Raw genomic sequence first — 26722 nt, 5'->3', positions numbered from 1 at the left:
TGGCTTCCTGACCCTGGCACGTCTCTGACTTCTGGCTTCCTCACCCTGGCATGTCTCTGACTTCTGGTTTCCCGATCCTGGAAGGTCTCTGACTTCTGGCTTCCTGACCCTGGCTTGTCTCCGACTTCTGGCTTCCTGATCCTGGAAGGTCTCTTACTTCTGGCTTCCTGATCCTGGAAGGTCTCTGACTTCTGGCTTCCTGACCCTGGCATGTCTCTGACTTCTGGCTTCCTGATCCTGGCATGTCTCTGACTTCTGGCTTCCTGACCCTGGCACCTCTCTGGCTTCTGGCTTCCTGATCCTGGCATGTCTCTGACTTCTGGCTTCCTGACCCTGGCATGTCTCTGACTTCTGACTTCCTGATCCTGGCATGTCTCTGACTTCTGGCTTCCAGATCCTGGCATGTCTCTGACTTCTGGCTTCTCTGACCCTGGAAGGTCTCTGACTTCTGGTTTCCTGACCCTGGCATGTCTCTGACTTCTGGCTTCCTGACCCTGGCACGTCTCTGACTTCTGGCTTTCTGACCCTGGCACGTCTTTGACTTCTGGCTTCCTGATCCTGACATGTCTCTGACTTCTGGCTTCTCTGACCTGGAAGGTCTCTGACTTCTGGCTTCCTGATCCTGGCATCTCTCTGGCTTCTGACTTCCTGATCCTGGCATGTCTCTGACTTCTGGCTTCCTGACCCTGGCACGTCTCCGACTTCTGGCTTCCTGACCCTGGCATGTCTCTGACTTCTGGCTTCCTGACCCTGGCATGTCTCTGACTTCTGGTTTCCCGATCCTGGAAGTTCTCTGACTTCTGGCTTCCTGACCCTGGCATATCTCTGACTTCTGGCTTCCTGACCCTGGCATGTCTCTGACTTCTGGCTTCCTGATCCTGGAAAATCTCTGACTTCTGGTTTCCCGATCCTGGAAGGTCTCTGACTTCTGGCTTCCTGATCCTGGCAGGTCTCTGACTTCTGGCTTCCTGATCCTGGCAGGTCTCCGACTTCTGGCTTCCTGATCCTGGAAGGTCTCTGACTTCTGGCTTCCTGATCCTGGCAGGTCTCTGACTTCTGGCTTCCTGATCCTGGCAGGTCTCCGACTTCTGGCTTCCTGATCCTGGAAGGTCTCTGACTTCTGGCTTCCTGATCCTGGCATGTCTCTGACTTCTGACTTCCTGACCCTGGCATGTCTCTGACTTCTTGTTTCCCGATCCTGGAAGGTCTCTGACTTCTGGCTTCCTGACCCTGGCATGTCTCTGTCTTCTGGCTTCCTGATCCTGGCATGTCTCTGACTTCTGGCTTCCTGACCCTGGCATCTCTCTGGCTTCTCTGACCCTGGCACATCTCTGACTTCTGGCTTCCTGACCCTGGCACGTCTCTGACTTCTGGTTTCCTGACCCTGGCATGTCTCTGACTTCTGGCTTCCTGACCCTGGCACATCTGTGACTTCTGCCTTCCTGATCCTGGCACGTCTCTGACTTCTGGCTTCCTGACCCTAGCATGTCTCTGACTTCTGGCTTCTCTGACCCTGGAAGGTCTCTGACTTCTGGCTTCCTTACCCTGGCATCTCTCTGGCTTCTCTGACCCTGGCATGTCTCTGACTTCTGGCTTCCTGACCCTGGCACGTCTCTGACTTCTGGTTTCCTGACCCTGGCATGTCTCTGACTTCTGGCTTCTCTGACCCTGGAAGGTCTCTGACTTCTGGCTTCTCTGACCCTGAAAGGTCTCTGGCTTGTGGCTTCCTGACCCTGGCACGTCTCTGACTTCTGGCTTCCTGACCCTGGCACGTCTCTGACTTCTGGCTTCCTGACCCTGGCATGTCTCTGACTTCTGGTTTCCCGATCCTGGAAGTTCTCTGACTTCTGGCTTCCTGACCCTGGCATGTCTCTGACTTCTGGCTTCCTGATCCTGGCAGGTCTCTGACTTCTGGCTTCCTGATCCTGGCATGTCTCTGACTTCTGACTTCCTGATCCTGGCATGTCTCTGACTTCTGGCTTCCTTACCCTGGCATCTCTCTGGCTTCTCTGACCCTGGCATGTCTCTGACTTCTGGCTTCTCTGACCCTGGAAGGTCTCTGACTTCTGGCTTCTCTGACCCTGGAAGGTCTCTGGCTTGTGGCTTCCTGACCCTGGCACGTCTCTGACTTCTGGCTTCCTGACCCTGGCACGTCTCTGACTTCTGGCTTCCTGACCCTGGCATGTCTCTGACTTCTGGTTTCCCGATCCTGGAAGTTCTCTGACTTCTGGCTTCCTGACCCTGGCATGTCTCTGAGTTCTGGCTTCCTGACCCTGGCACGTCTCTGACTTCTGGTTTCCTGATCCTGGCACGTCTCTGACTTCTGGCTTCCTGATCCTGGCAGGTCTCCGACTTCTGGCTTCCTGATCCTGGAAGGTCTCTGACTTCTGGCTTCCTGATCCTGGCATGTCTCTGACTTCTGGCTTCCTGATCCTGGCATGTCTCTGACTTCTGGTTTCCCGATCCTGGAAGGTCTCTGACTTCTGGCTTCCTGACCCTGGCATGTCTCTGACTTCTGGCTTCCTGACCCTGGCATGTCTCTGACTTCTGGCTTCCTGATCCTGGAAGGTCTCTGACTTCTGGTTTCCCGATCCTGGAAGGTCTCTGACTTCTGGCTTCCTGACCCTGGCATGTCTCCGACTTCTGGCTTCCTGATCCTGGCAGGTCTCTGACTTCTGGCTTCCTGATCCTGGCAGGTCTCCGACTTCTGGCTTCCTGATCCTGGAAGGTCTCTGACTTCTGGCTTCCTGACCCTGGCATGTCTCTGACTTCTGGCTTCCTGATCCTGTCAGGTCTCCGACTTCTGGCTTCCTGATCCTGGAAGGTCTCTGACTTCAGGTTTGTCTCTGACTTATGAATCTGTGTTGCCGGTCCCAACCATTGGCTTGATCACAGGCCCTCCGTAGAGTCTACCAGTCCTGACCTTGACCCGTATCTTACCACCTCTTTGCCTAGCCCCAGTGTCTCTTGACCTCACAAAATTGTCACCTACACTGGCACCACATCAAGGGGTAGTAGCATGGTGGGCTCCTTGCAACAAGCTCCAGATGCTAGTATAATGGTTAAAGGGGGAAACCCACGACCCTAAGAGTAGTCTGAGGACAAAACAGTTGGGTGACACAGTGGGTATGTAGCTCTGCAGGGCCCCCAGTCCCACATAATATATTTTACTAGTGGGTGCAGGATACCCTAGTGCTTCATTGTATCTGCCATTATGCCCCAGGGAAGGTTCTTCCAAAACTTATTAAATCTATCACAATATTACTAACCTAATTAACTGAACCAAACACAATGATAAATATCACAGTAACATAATTACATCGTCCCTCGTGTCTCATAAACAAGATTTTTCTTTATTATTTTCATAAAATAATTAGTAATCGCACATTCTTCCACCCATTACATAATCCGGACTTTTCTTCTATAAAGAGAAACACAGAGAACATGGAATATTTGCCGCCATTAAGACACTGACATAAATTTTACATCAAACTTTGAGCCGTGTTCTCCGGAGAGGATTTCTCCTAGAAGGAATGTATCCGAAATCTTCTGCTACCAGGGGGATATTGGCTGCCGGGGTATGAATGTTTGATGTTACCGCTTCAATTTAATCACACACTAGAAAAAACTTTAAAGGAGAAGAGTGTCCCCCCAGGCGCCAACTTTTTGCAAACTTTGACTTGAACAGCAGGAGAACTATGAAGACAGATATCAGATTGTAACATTGGGGCTTATTTACTAAGGGTCCCGGGGATCGCACTTTTGTCGGCTTTTCGAAATTTTCGGGATTTGCGCCGCTTGGACAGGTATTAAGAGGGGGTTTGTGTTGCACGTGATCGTATTTTGGCGCAATCGCAGCGACTTTCATGCGACAGAAATCGGGGGCGGGCCGTCGGACAATCCGACGGATTCGGACTGAGTGGGTGCATTATCTTCGGACTAAGCACAGCGGGGATCGCTACAGGAGCGGGCATTCCGGAATGTCTGCCGGAATGCCCATCTGCCGCGAATCATAAAGATCGTGCGCCCAATTTCCTGCATGTGTCGCTTCCCCGCTCAGGTCCCCGGAGTTCACCTTCTTCTTTCCGTTACATGTAAGTTCTTTGCTTTTGACACAAATTGAATTGTTAAATCCCTCGCGTTGTCCAAATCCGTCAGATCATCCGGCAGCTCGCCCCCTGATTTGTGTTGTGCGAAAGCCGGTGCAATTGCGCCAAAATCTGATCACGTGCAACACAATTGGGAAACCTGGCGAAAATGCGGCCGCAGGACCCTAAGTGTATAAGCCCCAATGGGGCTCATTTACTAATGGCTCCGCGGCCGCACTTTTGTCGGGTTTCCCTACTTTTTCCGTTTTGCGCCGAATTCCGCCAGGATTTTGGTGCACGCGATCGGATTACGGTGCAATCGCGTCGGCCTTCACACGACAGAAAATGGGGCGTGGCCATCGGAAAACCCGACATATTTGAAAAAAACGTGGAATTTAAAAAGCGAATTGTGTCGCAAAATCAAGCACTTACATGCATCGGGGAGAAGATGGTGAACTCCGGTGGACTTCAGCGCAGCAGCGACACCTGGTGGACATCGGGCGCACTACCTTAGTGAAGACCCGAATCCTCGTCAGAGAACGCGCCGCTGGATCGCGACAGGACCGGGTAAGTAAATGAGCCCAGTGGGGCACATTTATTAACGGCCCGATTCAGGTTTTTCCGTCGGGTTTTGGTATTTTTTCCTTTTTTTCGCAGTTTTGCGCCAAATTCCGCCGGGATTTTGGCGCACGCGATCGGATTTCGGGTTGCATGCGGCAGAAATCGGGGGGCGTGTCCGTCGGAAAACCTGACGGATTCGTAAAAAACGCCGTATTTAAAAAAAAATTGGTCGCACGCGCCATACTTACATGCACCAGGAATGTAAGTATTCCAGCGACACCTGGTGGACATCGGGCGCAGGACTTTCATGAATCGCAGGAAGACCCGAACGCACGTCGGAGAAGCCGCCGCTGGAACGCGAATGGACCGGGTAAGTAAATGTGCTCCAATGTGTCAGATTATAGAGATGTTTATCAAAACTTTGACCAGTTGGATGTATGTGTTTTTGCGCCCAAAAAGTTGCATGTCTATGATGCCGAGAGACATCAGACTCGTGATTGTTGTGATAAGTTCCCCTGTCTATATAATCAGTGCAGGTTCCTTATATTGGGGAGAACCCTCACCCTGTCACATGAATAGAAGATCTTCTCAGCCGTGGACCATGGAACCCTCCGTGTTCTTCTCATGTTGTAAAAATTCTTCAACTGGAATAAGATGACAAATGTCGTCCTAGTTACTTCCATCCTCTTTTTAACATCTGTGGACTTCTTACCCCAGCGCTCGAGACTTTTTTGCTAAGAATAACCTTCTTCTAATTGAAGAACACGGCTGGGAACAGGTTTCGGTAAGTCAAGAACCAATGACGGATATCACTAGTCTAGAACATAAAAGTAAGAATAGTTACAAAGTAAATCGTCAAGAGCCTCCAGTTTTAGTTCTAATTTTGGATGTCACCATAACGTCACCAATTAAGGTGAGAAATATTGACTAGTCAAGGGCGGAAATAGATTTAAGTGGTTAAGAGCCCATTAAGGCAAAACACTAATGGGAAGAGATTTGAGTAGTCATTTAATAACACGAGTGGCAATAGATTTTACTGGTCATGGACATTGTAATAAGGACACAGGGGGGAAAAAGGTTTGGGGAGTCAAGAGCCACCAGTACGGGATAGTAATGAGAATAGATAGGAGTAGTTGGGGACCCACCAATAAAGCACATAGGTAAGAAGAGCTGACTTAAGAACACACCAGTGGAGGACGGAGGTGGACAAAGTCTGTCAAATGCCCCCCAATGACAGAATGACCTGAGAATGGATTTGTGAGGTCAAAAAAACTATTACTGAAGAACAAATGTAGGAATAGGTATGAGTAGTCGAGAACTGTAAGGAACAGATATGGGTTCAGGGAATGACCCTGCAGATCTGGTAACCCGCTGACCTTTGAGACATCCACGGCTCATCCACCAGTAGTAAAGAACCCACCAATAAAATAGAGAGATTGGAAAATATATCACCAATCAGAAATAGGGGAATGGAATCCATTTAAGAAGTCAATAACCTAAAGAAACAGGAAAAACAGCTAGGAAACTGTTTGAGTAGTCTAGAACCCAACCATAAAAGACAAATGGGATTAGTTAGGAAGACCCCAGTGGAGCTGGGAAATATATGAATAGTCAGAAACTCAGTGGTTGAGCCCCTACGAATAAATAACGGATGTGGTAAAATATATAACTAACCCGGAAACTATTTCAGAACCTTAATCTAGAACCTTAGATTGAAGAACACAGCGAGGAATAAGACGGAGAAGACAAGAACCCATCAATAACAGACCAAGACCAGAAATGAAGAACAGAGGAGAGAAACATTGTGAGGTATCAAAGTACAAATATGAAGGTCAAGCCATCCACAACCCGTCCACCAAGCGTGAGGTCCATTCCTGATGGAAGAGATAAGACCTCAAGTCCAACTTTCCATGTTTGGTGAAGCTATAATTATAGTTTTCACTACTTTGCCTTTAATTGTTGGACTTTTTTTACATTTTATTTCCTATTCTTCCATGTTTGACCTCCCTACAGATGCTACAAAGGACTGATGAAGGGTAATTATTCCTGCTTTCCATTTGTGGACCCGACTCTGATGACTTTTGAGGTTAATGAGCAAAACTTGGGAGCAATGAAGCGAAGGCAACAAGAAACAATGGCCTCAGACGTGGCACCGACAAAAGCAGAGGCCCCCCGGATAATGAGGGGCCAGGAGCTGCTCCCTGTCATGGAGGAGAACATTACACACCGAGCGTCCTTCAGGTCACCTTCCCCGGATCACACAAATACTCTGGGATCCTGATAACATGCGGAGGCTAATAGATGCTGAAGAAGGAAGGAAAAGTAATCTACCGAGAAGCCTCTCAAGGGAAAGCACAACGTGAGATGTCACTTTATATCTGATACGTTCCTGACACATTCCACCCAACAGCAGGTTACAATAATACATCACAGAGGCAACAACTGACTAATAATCAGCATTATGCCCCAAGAAAATAACTACTATAATACTGCCCCCTATGTACAGGAATATAACTACTATAATACTGCCCCCTATGTACAAGAATATAACTACTATAATACTGCCCCCTATGTACAGGAATATAACTACTATAATACTGCCCCCTATGTACAGGAATATAACTACTATAATACTGCCCCCTATGTACAAGAATATAACTACTATAATACTGCCCCCTATGTACAAGAATATAACTACTATAATACTGCCCCCTATGTACAGGAATATAACCACTATAATACTGCCCCCGTATGTACAAGAATATAACTACTATAATACTGCCCCCTATGTACAAGAATATAACTACTATAATACTGCCCCCTATGTACAGGAATATAACTACTATAATACTGCCCCCTATGTACAAGAATATAACTACTATAATACTGCCCCCTATGTACAGGAATATAACTACTATAATACTGCCCCCTATGTACAAGAATATAATTACTATAATACTGCCCCCTATGTACAGGAATATAACTACTATACTACTGCCCCCTATGTACAGGAATATAACTACTATAATACTGCCCCCTATGTACATGAATATAACTACTATAATACTGCCCGTATGTACAGGAATATAACTACTATAATACTGCCCCCTATGTACAAGAATATAACTACTATAATACTGCCCCCTATGTACAAGAATATAACTACTATAATACTGCCCCCTATGTACAGGAATATAACTACTATAATACTGCCCCCTATGTACAGGAATATAACTACTATAATACTGCCCCCTATGTACAGGAATATAACTACTATAATACTGCCCCCTATGTACAGGAATATAACTACTATAATACTGCCCCCTATGTACAGGAATATAACTACTATAATACTGCCCCCTATGTGCAAGAATATAACTACTATAATACTGCCCCCTATGTACAGGAATATAACTACTATAATACTGCCCCCTATGTACAAGAATATAACTACTATAATACTGGCCCCTATGTACAGGAATATAACTACTATAATACTGCCCCCAATGTACAGGAATATAACTACTATAATACTGCCCCCTATGTACAAGAATATAACTACTATAATACTGGCCCCTATGTACAAGAATATAACTACTATAATACTGCCCCCTATGTGCAGGAATATAACTACTATAATACTGGCCCCTATGTACAAGAATATAACTACTATAATACTGCCCCCTATGTACAGGAATATAACTACTATAATACTGCCCCCTATGTGCAGGAATATAACTACTATAATACTGCCCCCTATGTACAAGAATATAACTACTATAATACTGGCCCCTATGTACAAGAATATAACTACTATAATACTGCCCCCTATGTGCAGGAATATAACTACTATAATACTGCCCCCTATGTACAAGAATATAACTACTATAATACTGGCCCCTATGTACAAGAATATAACTACTATAATACTGCCCCCTATGTGCAGGAATATAACTACTATAATACTGCCCCCTATGTACAAGAATATAACTACTATAATACTGCCCCCTATGTACAGGAATATAACTACTATAATACTGCCCCCTATGTACAAGAATATAACTACTATAATACTGCCCCCTATGTACAGGAATATAACTACTATAATACTGCCCCCTATGTACAAGAATATAACTACTATAATACTGCCCCCTATGTACAAGAATATAACTACTATAATACTGCCCCCTATGTACAGGAATATAACTACTGTAATACTGCTCCCTATGTACAAGAATATAACTACTATAATACTGCCCCCTATGTACAGGAATATAACTACTGTAATACTGCTCCCTATGTGCAAGAATATAACTACTATAATACTGCCCCCTATGTACAGGAATATAACTACTATAATACTGCCCCCTATGTACAAGAATATAACTACTATAATACTGCCCCCTATGTACAAGAATATAACTACTATAATACTGCCCCCTATGTACAGGAATATAACTACTATAATACTGCTCCCTATGTACAAGAATATAACTACTATAATACTGCCCCCTATGTACAGGAATATAACTACTATAATACTGCCCCCTATGTACAAGAATATAACTACTATAATACTGCCCCCTATGTACAAGAATATAACTACTATAATACTGCCCCCTATGTACAGGAATATAACTACTGTAATACTGCCCCCTATGTACAAGAATATAACTACTATAATACTGGCCCCTATGTACAAGAATATAACTACTATAATACTGCCTCTATGTACAGGAATATAACTACTATAACACTGCCCCCTATGTACAAGAATATAAGTACTATAATAATGCCCCCTATGTACAAGAATATAACTACTATAATACTGCCCCCTATGTACAGGAATATAACTACTATAATACTGCCCCCTATGTACAGGAATATAACTACTATAATACTGCCCCCTATGTACAGGAATATAACTAATATAATACTGCCCCCTATGTACAGGAATATAACTACTGTAATACTGCCCCCTATGTACAAGAATATAACTACTATAATACTGGCCCCTATGTACAAGAATATAACTACTATAATACTGAAACAACGTGGAACCGGCACAGCAACGAAACACTCCACAGGGGTAATATGCCAAATTCTTCTTCTTTATTGAATAAAATTCAAACAACATGAGGAGACAACAACGGTTGACGCGTTTCGACGGTTACCCGTCTTAATCTTAACCTGTCTGCTGTATGGAAATACGCTCACCTTTATAGTACTCTGTTGGGTGAGTGAGAGAGGGGAAACGCCCTACTTCCTGTGTGGTTGCTCGGAAACCAGGCCGCGTCTTGCGGTCACATGACCCAGCCACATGACCGAAGAGGTGCCGCCTCCACGGTCACATGACCAGGCCACCCGACCGGAAACGTAGCCTAGCAACGGGACAACCAAACTATTGTGTAAAGATCAGACAAACGGGCCGTGCCTCCAATTAATAGCGAACCACTATCAATGGCTTAACTCGCTTTGGCAATTTAGTGATCATCCTCAGTGTACTGGTGCTTGTAATAGTAGATACAATATCTAGATGTTCAGTAAGAATGTATCTTTCTAGTTCCGTAGTACTTTGAATTTTTATGTCTAGCTAACATGTGTATTTCCTGTATTAGACAGTAGCTATTTTTATAGATGTTCCCTTCTTTTAGAATCATTTACTTACCTATGAACCTTGATCCCGGGTAGTGCTCCCGATTGCGCAGACCCATTGATAGTGGTTCGCTATTAATTGGAGGCACGGCCCGTTTGTCTGATCTTTACACAATAGTTTGGTTGTCCCGTTGCTAGGCTACGTTTCCGGTCGGGTGGCCTGGTCATGTGACCGTGGAGGCGGCACCTCTTCGGTCATGTGGCTGGGTCATGTGACCGCAAGACGCGGCCTGGTTTCCGAGCAACCACACAGGAAGTAGGGCGTTTCCCCTCTCTCACTCACCCAACAGAGTACTATAAAGGTGAGCGTATTTCCATACAGCAGACAGGTTAAGATTAAGACGGGTAACCGTCGAAACGCGTCAACCGTTGTTGTCTCCTCATGTTGTTTGAATTTTATTCAATAAAGAAGAAGAATTTGGCATATTACCCCTGTGGAGTGTTTCGTTGCTGTGCCGGTTCCACGTTGTTTCACTTATGCTACATGGCTATGGTTCGCCTTTTCCGAGCACCAGGACATTGCCACAGTGAGAGTACGGCCAAGACGGTCTGAAGGTTGGGTGAGCCGGCTTTATTTTTGTTACCTTTTACTATTTATAGTGGAGGTGAATCCTATTTTTATTTGTGCTTATACATAGCCAGGAGCCGTAGTCTCCCCGTAAATCCTAGACCCTATATCGAAAACCCCTTTTTTACAAGATGTCACAACTAGAGGAGTCAGACATAGAGTCCGGAAGCACTAATATCTCCGAAAATGATAGCAGGAGAAATCGAGCAGCTGCAATTTTTAATATTGGCTCCGCAAACTTTGACTCTATGTCTAATGATTTTGTACTATGGGACAAATTACTGAAACTGTGTGAGAAAGAGGCTCGTATTTGGTGGGATTCTGAAACTTTAAGCTCTTATGTAGAGAAGAACATGATACCCAGAGGGTTGAGAATAAAAAAGATACCCACCACCGAGTACTCAAAAACCTTTCTAGAGAATTGGCATGAAGCCTTAAGTGAATGCTCGATGAAATTGATGCGCTTGATAATAGAACAAGAACAAATGCTGTTAACGGATATTAAAACAGAAATCAATGGCATTAGAGAGTCACTACACAAGGAGGTACCTGAGCCAACGTACACGCAACAAATATCTACTGTAGCTGAGAAAGTTAAAGCAATGGAAGATAACATTACCGCAATTAAAAGAAAGAAATTTGAGCGTGATGTCATCGATTACCAGAACGACGAGGTCTATGTCTGGAAACGACGAGAACAAGGTGCATATGCCAGTACGAGTACACCTAAATCCATTTTGAAAAAACGTAACAAAAGGGGCAACAAAAGATACTACAACTCCAGAGTCAGCTTTTCGGACACAGAGGACTCTAGGGATAGTGTCACGTCGAATCAGCTGTCTCTACAAGTGGAAGAAGAACGCATGGGGGCTAAGCGCAAAAATAAAGACTCTATGCATAAACCAAAACCAGGTGAAAACCAGAGACCACCGAATAAACCGTCAAAAAACGGGTTAGACGGGCAGGACGCAAACACAAAAGATCCAGGAGTGAAAACCCGGGCCAAGAAGATTACCTAATGGAACCTGTCATCAATCTCTCCAGTAGAATATTGTCCGATAATCAAATTAGAATATTAACGAAAGGTCTAAAATTTTCTCCTACAGTGGACTTTAATTTGTTTGATACACTTTTGGATGTTAATAAATTAGCTCGTAATATCACGGTGAAAAAACATTTTCATGGTGTAAACTCAGCAGACAGTCTTGTAGCAGAAGAGGGGGAGAGTTCCATGTCCACTTCCAACAGCCATAATGAATATATAGCAGATCTTATGAGAACAGATGTCATTATAGACAAATTTCAAGAACAAAACAGTTTATTAACATTACGGCTATTGGAGTGTGAACAGGGAGAGAGCAATGATTGTGTCAATAATGAATTTTGTACTAAAAATAAGGATTTTTACCCTATTAACTCACGAGTGCCTGTTTTAGATCACTTCCAGGATATAGTTGAGAAAGAATTGGTGGCTTTACATAAAGAATTACAGGATAATCGTTCACATCATACACGTCAGAATTTATCAAAAGGGGAAAGGGAGGCTCTAAAACAACTAAAGGAAGATCCAGACCTAATTATTAGGTCTGCAGACAAAGGGGGGGCTGTAGTAGTGATGGATGCAGCCCTCTATAAGATCCTTAATGAAAATATGTTAAAAGATAACAACACGTATAGAGCTTTAGATTTCAATCCCACTAATAAAGTTCAAAAACAATTACTAAAAATATTGGAGGAAGGAGTAGCACTGGGTGTCATCACACAGAGGGAAAAGGACTATTTATATGTCACAGACCCCATCACTCCGGTCTTTCATTCACTCCCCAAAGTTCACAAGAACTTGTTTCCGCCACCTTTAAGACCTATAGTGGCGGGAATAGGGGGGGTGGGTGAGAGACTGGGTGAATGGCTGGACCATTTCCTCCAGCCTATTACCAGAGTCACCCCCTCTTTTATACGAGACACAAAACATTTGCTAAGAATCATGAAAAGTTTTGAATGGCAGGAGGATTTTAATTGGGCGTCCTGCGATGTAACTGCCTTATATTCTTCTATCCCGCACGAATTAGGTCTTTCCCTTTTGCGGAGGCACTTGGATAGGTATAGTACATATAGTACAACCTTAAAAGAATACTTAATTCTTACCACCGGATTTTTACTCCAAAACAACTTCTTCTTTTTTGATGGTACTTATTATTTGCAAGTGGAGGGGGCCCCAATGGGAGCGAAATTTTCCCCCTCCCTTGCCAATATTTATATGTCGCAATGGGAGGAGACATACATTTTTTCACCCTCCAACCCACACCGGGAGTCTGTGATCTGGTTTGGTCGATATATAGACGACCTGGTGTGGGTGTGGAGGGGTACAGAATCTGTGTTCGCAGAGTTTGTTAATTATATTAATAATAATTCAATGAACCTCAAATTTACATTTATGTTTGGAGGGAACAGAATCCCGTTCCTGGACGTTACCCTAATTGGAGAACAAAATAGGGTCAGAGTTGTGCCCTATAGAAAAGAAATGTCTAGGAACACTACCCTGCTAGCGTCCTCATGCCATCCTCCCCATGTAACACGTAACATACCCTATGGAGAATTAATACGCCTTAGGAGAAATTGCTCCGACGATGTTGATTATGAGAAGGAGATGGAAAGCATCAAAGGCAGACTTAATCAGAGAGGATATTGCAATGTTACAGTAGAGAAAGCCATAAATAGAATACACAATTTGAAACAGGAGGATTTACTAACGGACAAATTGGAACAGAGAGGACTAAATGACAGTAACGTTGTAAGAGATAAAAGGAAAAAAAAGAGAGAGAGAAAGTCCCCTATCATCTTCTCCACAACATATAGCAAGCAATATAGGGACATAACCAGAATAGTTCAGAAATATGTCCCGATTTTATTTCAGGATCCGACTCTCCATGATCTACTGAATGATGGTATCAAATGTGTGGCCAAGAGAGCTCCCACGATAGGCAGTGTTCTTTCACCAAGTCTATTTAAAAGCCAAAAAATCAATACGACATGGTTAAGCACCAAGGGCTGCCATAAATGTGGACACACACTATGTAAGGCCTGTAGATACATAACAAGTGACACCAGCATAACTTCCTGCAGCACGGGTAAGAGCTACCCTATTCGGTCATACCTTAATTGCAATACCAATAATGCCATCTATTCTATCAAATGTAATATGTGTGAGACACAATACATAGGACACACCACGGGTCCTCTAAAAACTAGGATCCGCAGACATCTGTCAGACATCACTAATGACTCAGTTGGTATCTCAGCAGCGTCGAGACATTTTAGAGAAATACATGGCAAATCTACCCGGCACTTTACATGGACGGGTTTTGAAAAGGTTACACTTCCAATTAGGGGTGGCAATATGAAGAGAAAATTATTAAACAGGGAGAGCTATTGGATTTTTGTTTTGGAGAGCAGGATACCACATGGGATGAATAAGAGACAGGACATTATACTAACATACTAAGAGTCATTTGAATGTATTGTGTGAGTAAGAGACAGGACATCATACTGTCATATTAAGAATCATTATAACCCTGTTTTGTATTTTCTACTGCAATATCTGCATGTTTCGCATATTTGATCTTATATTTCCTCTACCCTGTTACTTCGTTGGCAGTTTGTGTACAATTTGTTTACAATTTGAGATTATACGATTTGTTTACAATTTGTTTACAATTTGTTTACAATTTGAGATTATATATGTTAATACAGCTTAACTCGCTTTGGCAATTTAGTGATCATCCTCAGTGTACTGGTGCTTGTAATAGTAGATACAATATCTAGATGTTCAGTAAGAATGTATCTTTCTAGTTCCGTAGTACTTTGAATTTTTATGTCTAGCTAACATGTGTATTTCCTGTATTAGACAGTAGCTATTTTTATAGATGTTCCCTTCTTTTAGAATCATTTACTTACCTATGAACCTTGATCCCGGGTAGTGCTCCCGATTGCGCAGACCCATTGATAGTGGTTCGCTATTAATTGGAGGCACGGCCCGTTTGTCTGATCTTTACACAATAGTTTGGTTGTCCCGTTGCTAGGCTACGTTTCCGGTCGGGTGGCCTGGTCATGTGACCGTGGAGGCGGCACCTCTTCGGTCATGTGGCTGGGTCATGTGACCGCAAGACGCGGCCTGGTTTCCGAGCAACCACACAGGAAGTAGGGCGTTTCCCCTCTCTCACTCACCCAACAGAGTACTATAAAGGTGAGCGTATTTCCATACAGCAGACAGGTTAAGATTAAGACGGGTAACCGTCGAAACGCGTCAACCGTTGTTGTCTCCTCATGTTGTTTGAATTTTATTCAATAAAGAAGAAGAATTTGGCATATTACCCCTGTGGAGTGTTTCGTTGCTGTGCCGGTTCCACGTTGTTTCACTTATGCTACATGGCTATGGTTCGCCTTTTCCGAGCACCAGGACATTGCCACAGTGAGAGTACGGCCAAGACGGTCTGAAGGTTGGGTGAGCCGGCTTTATTTTTGTTACCTTTTACTATTTATAGTGGAGGTGAATCCTATTTTTATTTGTACTATAATACTGCCCCCTATGTGCAGGAATATAACTACTATAATACTGCCCCCTATGTACAAGAATATAACTACTATAATACTGCCCCTATGTACAAGAATATAACTACTATAATACTGCCCCCTATGTACAGGAATATAACTACTATATTACTGCCCCCTATGTACAGGAATATAACTACTATAATACTGCCCCCTATGTACAGGAATATAACTACTATATTACTGCCCCCTATGTACAAGAATATAACTACTATAATACTGGCCCCTATGTACAAGAATATAACTACTATAATACTGCCCCCTATGTACAAGAATATAACTACTATAATACTGCCCCCTATGTACAGGAATATAACTACTATAATACTGCCCCCTATGTACAAGAATATAACTACTATAATACTGCCCCCTATGTACAAGAATATAACTACTATAATACTGCCCCCTATGTGCAGGAATATAACTACTATAATACTGCCCCCTATGTACAAGAATATAACTACTATAATACTGCCCCTATGTACAAGAATATAACTACTATAATACTGCCCCCTATGTACAAGAATATAACTACTATAATACTGCCCCCTATGTACAGGAATATAACTACTATAATACTGCCCCCTATGTACAGGAATATAACTACTATAATACTGCCCCCTATGTACAGGAATATAACTACTATAATACTGCCCCTATGTACAAGAATATAACTACTATAATACTGCCCCCTATGTACAAGAATATAGCTACTATAATACTGCCCCTATGTACAAGAATATAACTACTATAATGCTGCCTCCTATGTACAGGAATATAACTACTATAATACTGCCCCCTATGTACAAGAATATAACTACTATAATACTGCCCCCTATGTACAGGAATATAACTACTATAATACTGCCCCCTATGTACAGGAATATAACTACTATAATACTGCCCCTATGTACAAGAATATAACTACTATAATACTGCCCCCTATGTACAAGAATATAACTACTATAATACTGCCTCCTATGTACAAGAATATAACTAATATAATACTGCCCCCTATGTACAGGAATATAACTGCTATAATACTGCCCCCTATGTACAGGAATATAACTACTATAATACTGCCCCCTATGTACAAGAATATAACTACTATAATACTGCCTCCTATGTACAAGAATATAACTAATATAATACTGCCCCCTATGTACAGGAATATAACTGCTATAATACTGCCCCCTATGTACAGGAATATAACTGCTATAATACTGCCCCCTATGTACAGGAATATAACTACTATAATACTTCCCCTATGTACAAGAATATAACTACTATAATACTGCCCCCTTGCTGAGAGGTTGTGTGCAGTGTGAGCTCCTGAGTCTCCTGATGTCTGGAGCGAGCCCAGGGCGGGGCCACCCTGGGTGGGGAGATTCCCCAAGCAAGGCCCAGGCTTCCAGGCCTACACCGGGAGAAAACTCCCATACAATTTCTACAAGGGATGGAAATCCCAGAGTCGTTTGTAAGGAAGAAAGTCAGCAGAATATGGATGTTGTAAAAAAGATACAAGAAAACAAAGTGAGTGAAGCAATGAAGGAAGTGAGTCCCAGGCCCGGCCAGCATGGAGCAGCACAGGTGGTGAGTGCAGGACGAGCAGCAGGTGCACAGCCCCCCACTCCTGCACCCAGACAGAGGAGAACGTCCCTGGAGAGGCAAACCCTGCAAGAGAACTTACTGCAGAAGGATGTGGTGTCCAGCATGGCCTGCACAGGCCGCACAAGATCTACAGCTAAGCCGCTGAGTGTCCCTGCACAGTGTGAACAGGCCTCAAGCTCTGCCACTGCAGACAGAAAAACTGGAGCAGCAAAGGAGATGGGTGCTCCTAGACCACCTGGAGCAGCACCCCGACCAGCACAGCAGGGGAAGGAGACCGTGCGAGCGCCTGAGCTGAGGCTAGCAGAGGAGATCCCAGGACTGGTAAGGAGGATGGGGGAGCTTAGCCACCATAAGGAAATGCTGCAGATGCAGATAGACTGTTTGTATAGCCTGAAAACTGCACATCCAGAGAGTAAGAGACTGTATGACACCAAGCTGCACTCACTGAGCATAGAGCTGGCACAGGTGGTGAGGGACATGGACTGTGTTCTGGAGAGGATGGGACCCCTGGCTGAGACATATCGGAATAGGGAGCGCTTCTCACAGCAGAGGCAGAGCTGTGACCCCAGACCCAAGATCCCAGATGCGCCCCGTGTTACAACACCTGTACTGAAACCTGCTAGTTTCTCCTTCCAAAAGGGACAGTCGCAGGATCAGCCGCAGACCTCTGCAGCAGTCACTGAGAAGGAGCATGAGGATGTGGTACAACAAGTCCCAGCAGTGACTGCACAGCAGCAAGACAAAGCATTTTCCTCTGTGTGTCAGACTGATGCACTGTCCCAGGAGATCTGTGCTGCTGTGACCGAGACTGGGGGACATTCTGATGAACCTGAGGGGTTGGGGGATGGAGGGGATCCTCAGTCTGTCTGGGATATGCAACCATCTAATAATAGCATAGAGGTGGATGGGGCGCAGGGGGTTGTACAGGATGATGTATGTGATTTCCCCCCTCTAACATCAAGCCCCCCAAATAAGTCAGATCCCCCTAGATTAGACCATCACCCTAATAGCCAGAGTGAACCCCGTCAAGAGCCTCCTAGAAATGCCTGGAGCCGCGGCGCTCCCTCCTTTACCTCCAGTGCACAATACTCCGGGCAGGCGTTTAAGAGGAGGAACGTGGTGCGCTTTAAGAACAGAGGCGCAAAGGAAGATTTCCCAGATAGGAGGTTTGTGGTGCGGGATCTCCTGTGCCGCCAGATGGGGTTCACGCCTGATGACATCCTGGCAGTCATCAACCTTCCAGACAGACAGGGCTATGATGTCAGCTTTAAGCTCATGTCTAGTCTGGACAGGTTCTGGGACAAACTCCCCCGGTTCGGGGACACTGAGGGCTGGTGTAAGTTCACGTTTGTCCCCATATCCAGGCCAGGTACTGTGGTGGTTAATGTCATCTTCTGGAACGAGTCTGTTCCCCCTCAGGATATTCTGGTGTGGCTCAGGCGCCATTGTGATCTGGTGTCTGACCTCACCAAGAATAGAGACGCCGACGGTATCTGGACTGGGGGGTGGAAGGTTCTGGTGAAGTTACGCCAGTATAATAACATCACCCTGCACCTCCCCAACAGCTTCTTCATAGGCAGAGAGAAAGGCGTCTGCTTCTATCCCGGGCAGCCGAGAAAGTGTTTTAGATGCGGTAAGATCGGTCATGTGGCCAAAGTATGCACAGTAGTAAAGTGCAACCTGTGTGGGGAGGTCGGCCATCTCAGCGCCACCTGTGAGACGGTCAGATGTAACCTCTGCGGAGAGATGGGCCACCCACACAAGGATTGCCCGGAGGCCTGGCATAACATCACCAGGGATTTCTCTGATGACGAGATAGTACAGGAGGCAGACGCCTTAGAGGAGGAGGCCTTGATGTCAGGTCAAATACTAACTAGGCAGGAGGTACAGCAGGGGTCAGGTGATACTGCGCCAGAACCTCAGAGAGCAGTCCGCACTCAGCAGAATATGGAGGTTGTCACTCAGGACCAGCCTCAGGCAGCAGCCTCTATAACATCTACTACCGAATATGAGGAGTCCAAAAAGAACAAAAGAAAGAAAAAAGACAAATCCACCCGTAAGCCTGAGACAGAGTATGGTGCAGGGTCTAAGACCATGAAAAAAGCCGGTGGTGATGCCGGGGTCATGGTCCTTTCCAATAGATATGATGTCGTATCAGAGTCAGATGGAGATTTTGAGCGTGAGTTAGAACGCATCGATAATGAGTGTGACGGGGATACAGAAGACCCTCCGACAAAAAAGAAGCCCCCTTCTTCTGAAGCTGGAGACCCCCTGTCAGACATGGAGACTGGTGGTAGGCAGAGGGAATCTGACTCTGACTCATGATGATGGGGGTCGCTGCTCTGTTTTTCTTTTTCCTTATGATGGCTGGATTCTCTCTAAGAGTTGCTTCTAGCAATGTTAACAGCATTAAAGTAAGAAGGACCAGACACGCCGTATATGACCACCTGAGATATCTGGACGCTGATGTCATCTTCCTGCAGGAGACCCGTCTGACCACCTTAGGGCATCTCCGTGAGGCTGAGCGTGAGTGGCGGTCTGGTCCTTCTTACTGGTCACTGGCTGTGGAGCCGTACGCCGGGGTCGCCATACTGTTTAACACCACAGACGTGACGGTGCACAGGCTGACGGAGGTCGCTATGGGGAGGTGCCTGGTGCTAGAGGTGACCATCCATGGTAGGCGGCTCCGGCTGATCAACATCTATGGCCCACAAACAGTGACAGAGAGAATCCAGCTGTTCAATGAGGTGAAACAATATCTATTTACCTCAATCCCTGTAGTAATGGCAGGTGATTTCAATGTTACCATGACATCAGGTGACAGGTCCTCGGGCAGAGCAGTGGTCAGAGACTCCAAAGTCCTAAAGAGCATCATGTCACAGGCCGATCTATGTGATGTGTTTACCCTGGGTGGCAGGAAACCCAAGTACACCTACTCCTGTGCTGACAGGAGCAGTAGGATAGATATGGCGTTTGTGAGTCCCTCAGAGACTGTTAGTGGGATGAGTGAGAGGGTTGTCCCATATTCTGATCACCTGGCGTTATTTTTTTGTATGGGAGCCTCTAACCGCTCGGACATTGGTCGGGGGTTATGGAGGCTCAATTCTAGCATCCTGGATGATGTCTGTGTCCAGAATTGTATCCACTCCCTTTTTCAGGACCAGCTCCAGAGAGTAGACTTCTATGACAACATATCTGACTGGTGGGAGAACGTCAAGGAGGAGATCAGGTCCCTCTTAAAGAGACTGTCAGTGAAGAAGGCTAAGAGTAAGTACAGCCAGTATCTCAAGCTGCGGAGAGAATTGGAGTCACTGTATTCGGCGGGAGGGGGGGACAAACAAAAGATAGACCGACTGAAGTCTGAAATAAAGCAGTATCAGTACAGCCGCTACACGTCTCTTGTTGTAGAACGGGATTACGGGACTCTGGGGGTTCCAGATCCATATGAAAATTGCCGGGAACGTGTGGCCAAGAAATCGATCACAGGTCTCACTGACTCCCAGGGAGTTTTGCAGGAATCTCGGGAGGGTATCCTGGGGGTGGTGAGATCCTACTATGCTGAGTTGTTTCAGAAGAAGGTTTTGGATAAAGAGAAACTGGCTCAATTCTTGGAGGCAACTCCAGGCCCTGACACTAAAGATTTGGACTTTTCTCCTTTGACAGCAGGAATAACAGAGGAGGAGGTTAAAAAGGCCATTGATAAGTTACATCTGAAGAAGGCACCAGGTCCAGATGGAATAACAGCTGAATTTTATAAGAAGTTCAGAGACCTCTTAGCCCCGATTCTTGTGGATGTATTTACAAATTGTCTAGAAAATCACCTGATGCCTCCATCCATGAGAGTGTCCTCCCTTATTCTGTTGTCCAAAGGTAAGGAGCCTAGTGACATCAAGAACTGGAGGCCGATCGCCCTCTTGAATGTTGACCGGAAGATTTTGGCAAAAATCCTGTTTTCTAGATTAGTCTGTTTGTCCCCGGCACTGTTGGCAGGCTCTCAGTACGGCACAGTAAGAGGGCGGAACATCTCTGGAGCAGTCATCTCGATAAGGGAGATGTTTGAGAGATGTAAAGCTCTGAGGTGTGGGAGATATGTTGTAGGTCTGGACCAGGCTAAAGCCTTTGACAGGGTTGATCACGATTATCTATGGGCAACTTTGTCAAAGTACGGTATTCCGGGACAATTTATAGATTGGCTGAGAACTTTATATAGAGAGGCTGAGAGCTTTCCTCTGATCAATGGTTGGCAGGGGGACACTTTTGAAGTAGAGGCCGGGGTGCGACAGGGCTGCCCCCTGAGTCCACTGTTGTATGTGTTTGCCATAGATTTGTTTCTGCGATCACTGCAGCGGTGTGATTTTCAGGGGGTGCCGGTCCCCCATTGCTTGCCTTTGAAGGTAGTCGCCTACGCGGATGATGTCACTGTGGTGATATCTGAACCTCGTGAGGTGGAGATGTTGTCTGCAGCCATCAGAAGTTACTCAGAGGCCTCCGGGTCTCTGGTCAACCTTGAGAAGAGTCAAGCTTTCTGGACATTGGATACTGCTCCTGGCTTTGATCTGCCACAGTTCGCCAAGGCCTCCACCCATATTAAGATCCTTGGGGTTAAATTTGGGAGGGAAGATAATGCCAAACTAAATTGGGAAGAGAAGTTGGATACCGGAAATGCAAAGGTTCAGCGATGGAAGAACTGGAGGCTGACCTATAGAGAAAGGGTTACTCTGATGAAGACTTACCTGGTCCCTGTCTTCCTCTACGTCTCTGTCGTCTTTCCTTTGCCAGAATCTTTCTCCGCTAGGCTCTTTAGCCTGTTCTTCCAACTTTTATGGGGGAACAGGTTGAACCCAGTAAAAAGAGGGATCACCTACCTGCAGAGGAGAGAGGGTGGGCTGGATATGTTAAATCCAAGGGTATTTTTTGACTCCATGTTTCTGAAAGTTAATTTTGGAAGCTTGGACTCAAATAATGGTCTCCTGTGGGTAAGTAGTGTCAGGGACTGGATATTGCCTTTTGCAGAGTCTTGGGTGCGAGGCGGCAGTCTCAAGAGGGGTCGGTGGACTCCTGGCTTCCTCCCCCAGTATCTGGAGTATGGTCTCAGGTGTGTGAAAAAGTGGAGAATAAATAAGACCTATTTGGAGAGTAAGACCAGGAAGGACCTTTATATGAGTGTCTGTAGGACCTTTTATACTTTACAGCCAGCTCTGAGGGACTGAACAACGGCCACCCTGCAGGAGAGTCTGACGCTCCTCAATAGTCCTAGGCTCCCTGCAAAACTATTCGACATTGCTTGGCTATCACTGCACGGGAAGCTTTTTGTTAGGGGTAATTTAAAGTTTTTAAGTGTCTCAGACCGTATGTGCCCCTTGGGTTGTCAGCAGGAGGAGCACTTCATTACCGACTGCCAGGGAGGGAGACGGATATGGCAGGAGGTGTCCCGCAGGCTTAGGATACCAAGACTGCAGTCTCTGACCTACCCGGACATAATCTATGGGGTGACACCACAGGCAGCCGGCATCGACAGGGGGACCATGTACCTGATCATCACGGTAACTAAATACTACCACTGGCACGCCAGGACCAGAGTGTCCGTCCATAATGAGTCCTTCCAGCCCATGACCGCAGTCACACAGATACTATCAGAGCTGAGGTGGATCCGATCATTAGAGTTCAGGAAAAAGAGTGAGAATGTTCAGTTATGGAGGAACATAAATCTACACTGATGGATTATATGTCATGGAATTCTGTTTATTTCTTTTTTTTTCCTTATTACCAGTGATGGACTTTTTAATTTGAAGTTACTCTAAATTCATTATTTTGCTGATGTGTTTGATCTCTGTTAAATAATTGTTTTATTTTTCATTCTGACAAGAATGTATTGTAAATTTTTGTTTGTTTTTGCTAATAAAAATTGCCCCCTATGTACAAGAATATAACTACTATAATACTGCCCCCTATGTACAAGAATATAACTACTATAATACTGCCCCCTATGTACAGGAATATTACTACTATAATACTGCCCCCTATGTACAGGAATATAACTACTATAATACTACCCCCTATGTACAAGAATATAACTACTATAATACTGCCCCCTATGTACAGGAATATAACTACTATAATACTGCCCCTATGTACAAGAATATAACTACTATAATACTGCCCTCTATGTACAGGAATATAACTACTATAATACTGCCCCCTATGTATAAGAATATAACTACTATAATACTGCCCCCTATGTACAGAAATATAACTACTATAATACTGCCCCCTATGTACAGGAATATAACTACTATAATACTGCCCCCTATGTACAGGAATATAACTACTATAATACTGCCCCTATGTACAAGAATATAACTACTATAATACTGCCCCCTATGTACAAGAATATAACTACTATAATACTGCCCCCTATGTACAGGAATATAACTACTATAATACTGCCCCCTATGTACAGGAATATAACTACTATAATACTGCCCCCTATGTACAGGAATATAACTACTATAATACTGCTCCCTATGTACAAGAATATAACTACTACAATACTGCCCCCTATGTACAGGAATATAACTACTATAACACTGCCCCCTATGTACAGGAATATAACTACTATAATACTGCCCCCTATGTACAGGAATATAACTACTATAATACTGCCCCTATGTACAGGAATATAACTACTATAGTACTGCCCCCTATGTACAGGAATATAACTATTATAATACTGCCCCCTATGTACAAGAATATAACTATTATAATACTGCCCCCTATGTACAAGAATATAACTATTATAATACTGCCCCCTATGTACAAGAATATAACTACTATAATACTGCCCCCTATGTACAGGAATATAACTACTATAATACTGCCCCCTATGTACAAGAATATAACTACTATAATACTGCCCCCTATGTACAAGAATATAACTACTATAATACTGCCCTTATGTACAAGAATATAACTACTATAATACTGCCCCTATGTACAGGAATATAACTACTATAACACTGCCCCCTATGTACAGGAATATAACTATTATAATACTGCCCCCTATGTACAAGAATATAACTACTATAATACTGCCCCCTATGTACAGGAATATAACTACTATAATACTGCCCCCTATGTACAAGAATATAACTACTATAATACTGCCCTTATGTACAAGAATATAACTACTATAATACTGCCCCTATGTACAGGAATATAACTACTATAATACTGCCCCCTATGTACAAGAATATAACTACTATAATACTGCCCCCTATGTACAAGAATCTAACTACTATAATACTGCCCTTATGTACAAGAATATAACTACTATAATACTGCCCCTATGTACAGGAATATAACTACTATAATACTGCCCCCTATGTACAGGAATATAACTACTATAATACTGCCCCCTATGTACAGGAATATAACTACTACAATACTGCCCCCTATGTACAAGAATATAACTACTATAATACTGCCCCCTATGTACAAGAATATAATTACTATAATACTGCCCCCTATGTACAAGAATATAACTACTATAATACTGCCCCCTATGTACAAGAATATAACTACTATAATACTGCCCCCTATGTACAAGAATATAACTACTATAATACTGCCCCCTATGTACAAGAATATAACTACTATAATACTGTCCTCTATGTACAAGAATATAACTACTACAATACTGCCCCCTATGTACAAGAATATAACTACTATAATACTGCCCCCTATGTACAGGAATATAACTACTACAATACTGCCCCCTATGTACAAGAATATAACTACTATAATACTGCCCCCTATGTACAGGAATATAACTACTATAATACTGCCCCCTATGTACAAGAATATAACTACTACAATACTGCCCCCTATGTACAAGAATATAACTACTATAATACTGCCCCCTATGTACAAGAATATAACTACTATAATACTGCCCCTATGTACAAGAATATAACTACTACAATACTGCCCCCTATGTACAAGAATATAACTACTATAATACTGCCCCCTATGTACAAGAATATAACTACTATAATACTGCCCCCTATGTACAAGAATATAACTACTATAATACTGCCCCCTATGTACAAGAATATAACTACTATAATACTGCCCCCTATGTACAAGAATATAACTACTATAATACTGCCCCCTATGTACAAGAATATAACTACTACAATACTGCCCCCTATGTACAAGAATATAACTACTATAATACTGCCCCCTATGTACAGGAATATAACTACTATAATACTGCCCCCTATGTACAAGAATATAACTACTATAATACTGCCCTCTATGTACAGGAATATAACTACTATAATACTGCCCCCCTATGTACAAGAATATAACTACTATAATACTGCCCCCTATGTACAAGAATATAACTACTATAACACTGGCCCCTATGTACAGGAATATAACTACTATAATACTGCCCCCTATGTACAAGAATATAACTACTACAATACTGCCCCCTATGTACAAGTATATAACTACTATAATACTGCCCCCTATGTACAGGAATATAACTACTATAATACTGCCCCCTACGTACAAGAATATAACTACTACAATACTGCCCCCTATGTACAGGAATATAACTACTATAATACTGCCCCCTATGTACAGGAATATAACTACTATAATACTGCCCCCTATGTACAAGAATATAACTACTATAATACTGCCCCCCTATGTACAAGAATATAACTACTATAATACTGCCCCCTATGTACAGGAATATAACTACTATAATACTGCCCCCTATGTACAGGAATATAACTACTATAATACTGCCCCCTATGTACAAGAATATAACTACTATAATACTGCCCCCTATGTACAGGAATATAACTACTATAACACTGCTCCCTATGTACAGGAATATAACTACTATAATACTGCCCCCTATATACAGGAATATAACTATTACGCAGAGGTGATGAGACGTGCTTCAGATATAACATGTGCGGTATATTTCCGTGTTGTTATGATATAATGCCGCTATAGCTGTGGATCTATAATTATTCTTTCTGGTAAATTTCTCTCAGTCATTTTACGGCTGTTGCTCCATAAATATAACCGTCGGCCATTTTCATTCATTTGGCAATTGATATTGTTATTATTCACTGATATTCCTGTCAGGATGAGGCCATTAAGGGAAATGTGCCGCCACAAGGTGATTTTATACTGTAACGCTGTGCAGAAAGTCGACGGCACAAACAGCCGAATCTTAACATTTTCCAGACAATAAAAACACATTAGATAAAATTGGGTGAAGAATAATCGCGCCGCACATTATACGGGGAAAATAAAAGCGAGGAGAACAACAGGCGGCATGAACCTGTGTGACTCAGGGGCGGTTTTACTTATAGATTGTGGAAGCAGGAATCATTTTCGGGAGAATATGCTCTGCAAAATGGGGGACAAAGTTGGAATTTGGACAGTTTGGGAAATACCAGGGTCCTAAAGGCAATTTATGCCGATTCTGCTGGGATGAGCCTCGAGTAGCAGTCACATCTCCAATACCTGCGGATATACCTGGTGCCTAAGACACCCCTTTTTCCCCATTAACTTTCTCTTGTAGCCCCTATATATATATATATATATA

General features: G+C 43.8%; 1 protein-coding gene and 1 long non-coding RNA gene across 2 annotated transcripts in view; one reads left to right on the top strand and one right to left on the bottom strand.

Moving 5' to 3' along the window:
• Positions 1-26722, top strand: part of RPS23 (ribosomal protein S23) — a 415955-nt gene that overhangs the window by 35444 nt on the left and 353789 nt on the right. The window lies entirely within an intron of this gene.
• LOC140134303 (uncharacterized) overlaps positions 3359-26722 on the bottom strand; it is a 32388-nt gene continuing 9024 nt past the window's right edge. Inside the window, exons 2-3 of the long non-coding RNA XR_011856179.1 lie at positions 5213-5466; positions 3359-3570 (exon numbers count right to left, since the gene is read on the bottom strand). This is a non-coding gene — a long non-coding RNA (uncharacterized lncRNA). The remainder of the gene's footprint in view (positions 3571-5212; positions 5467-26722) is intronic.

This window comes from Engystomops pustulosus, chromosome 5 (assembly GCF_040894005.1).
Source record: "Engystomops pustulosus chromosome 5, aEngPut4.maternal, whole genome shotgun sequence".
In the NCBI taxonomy this organism is placed as follows: domain Eukaryota; kingdom Metazoa; phylum Chordata; class Amphibia; order Anura; family Leptodactylidae; genus Engystomops; species Engystomops pustulosus.
This window is presented reverse-complemented; position numbering and strand designations above follow the sequence as displayed.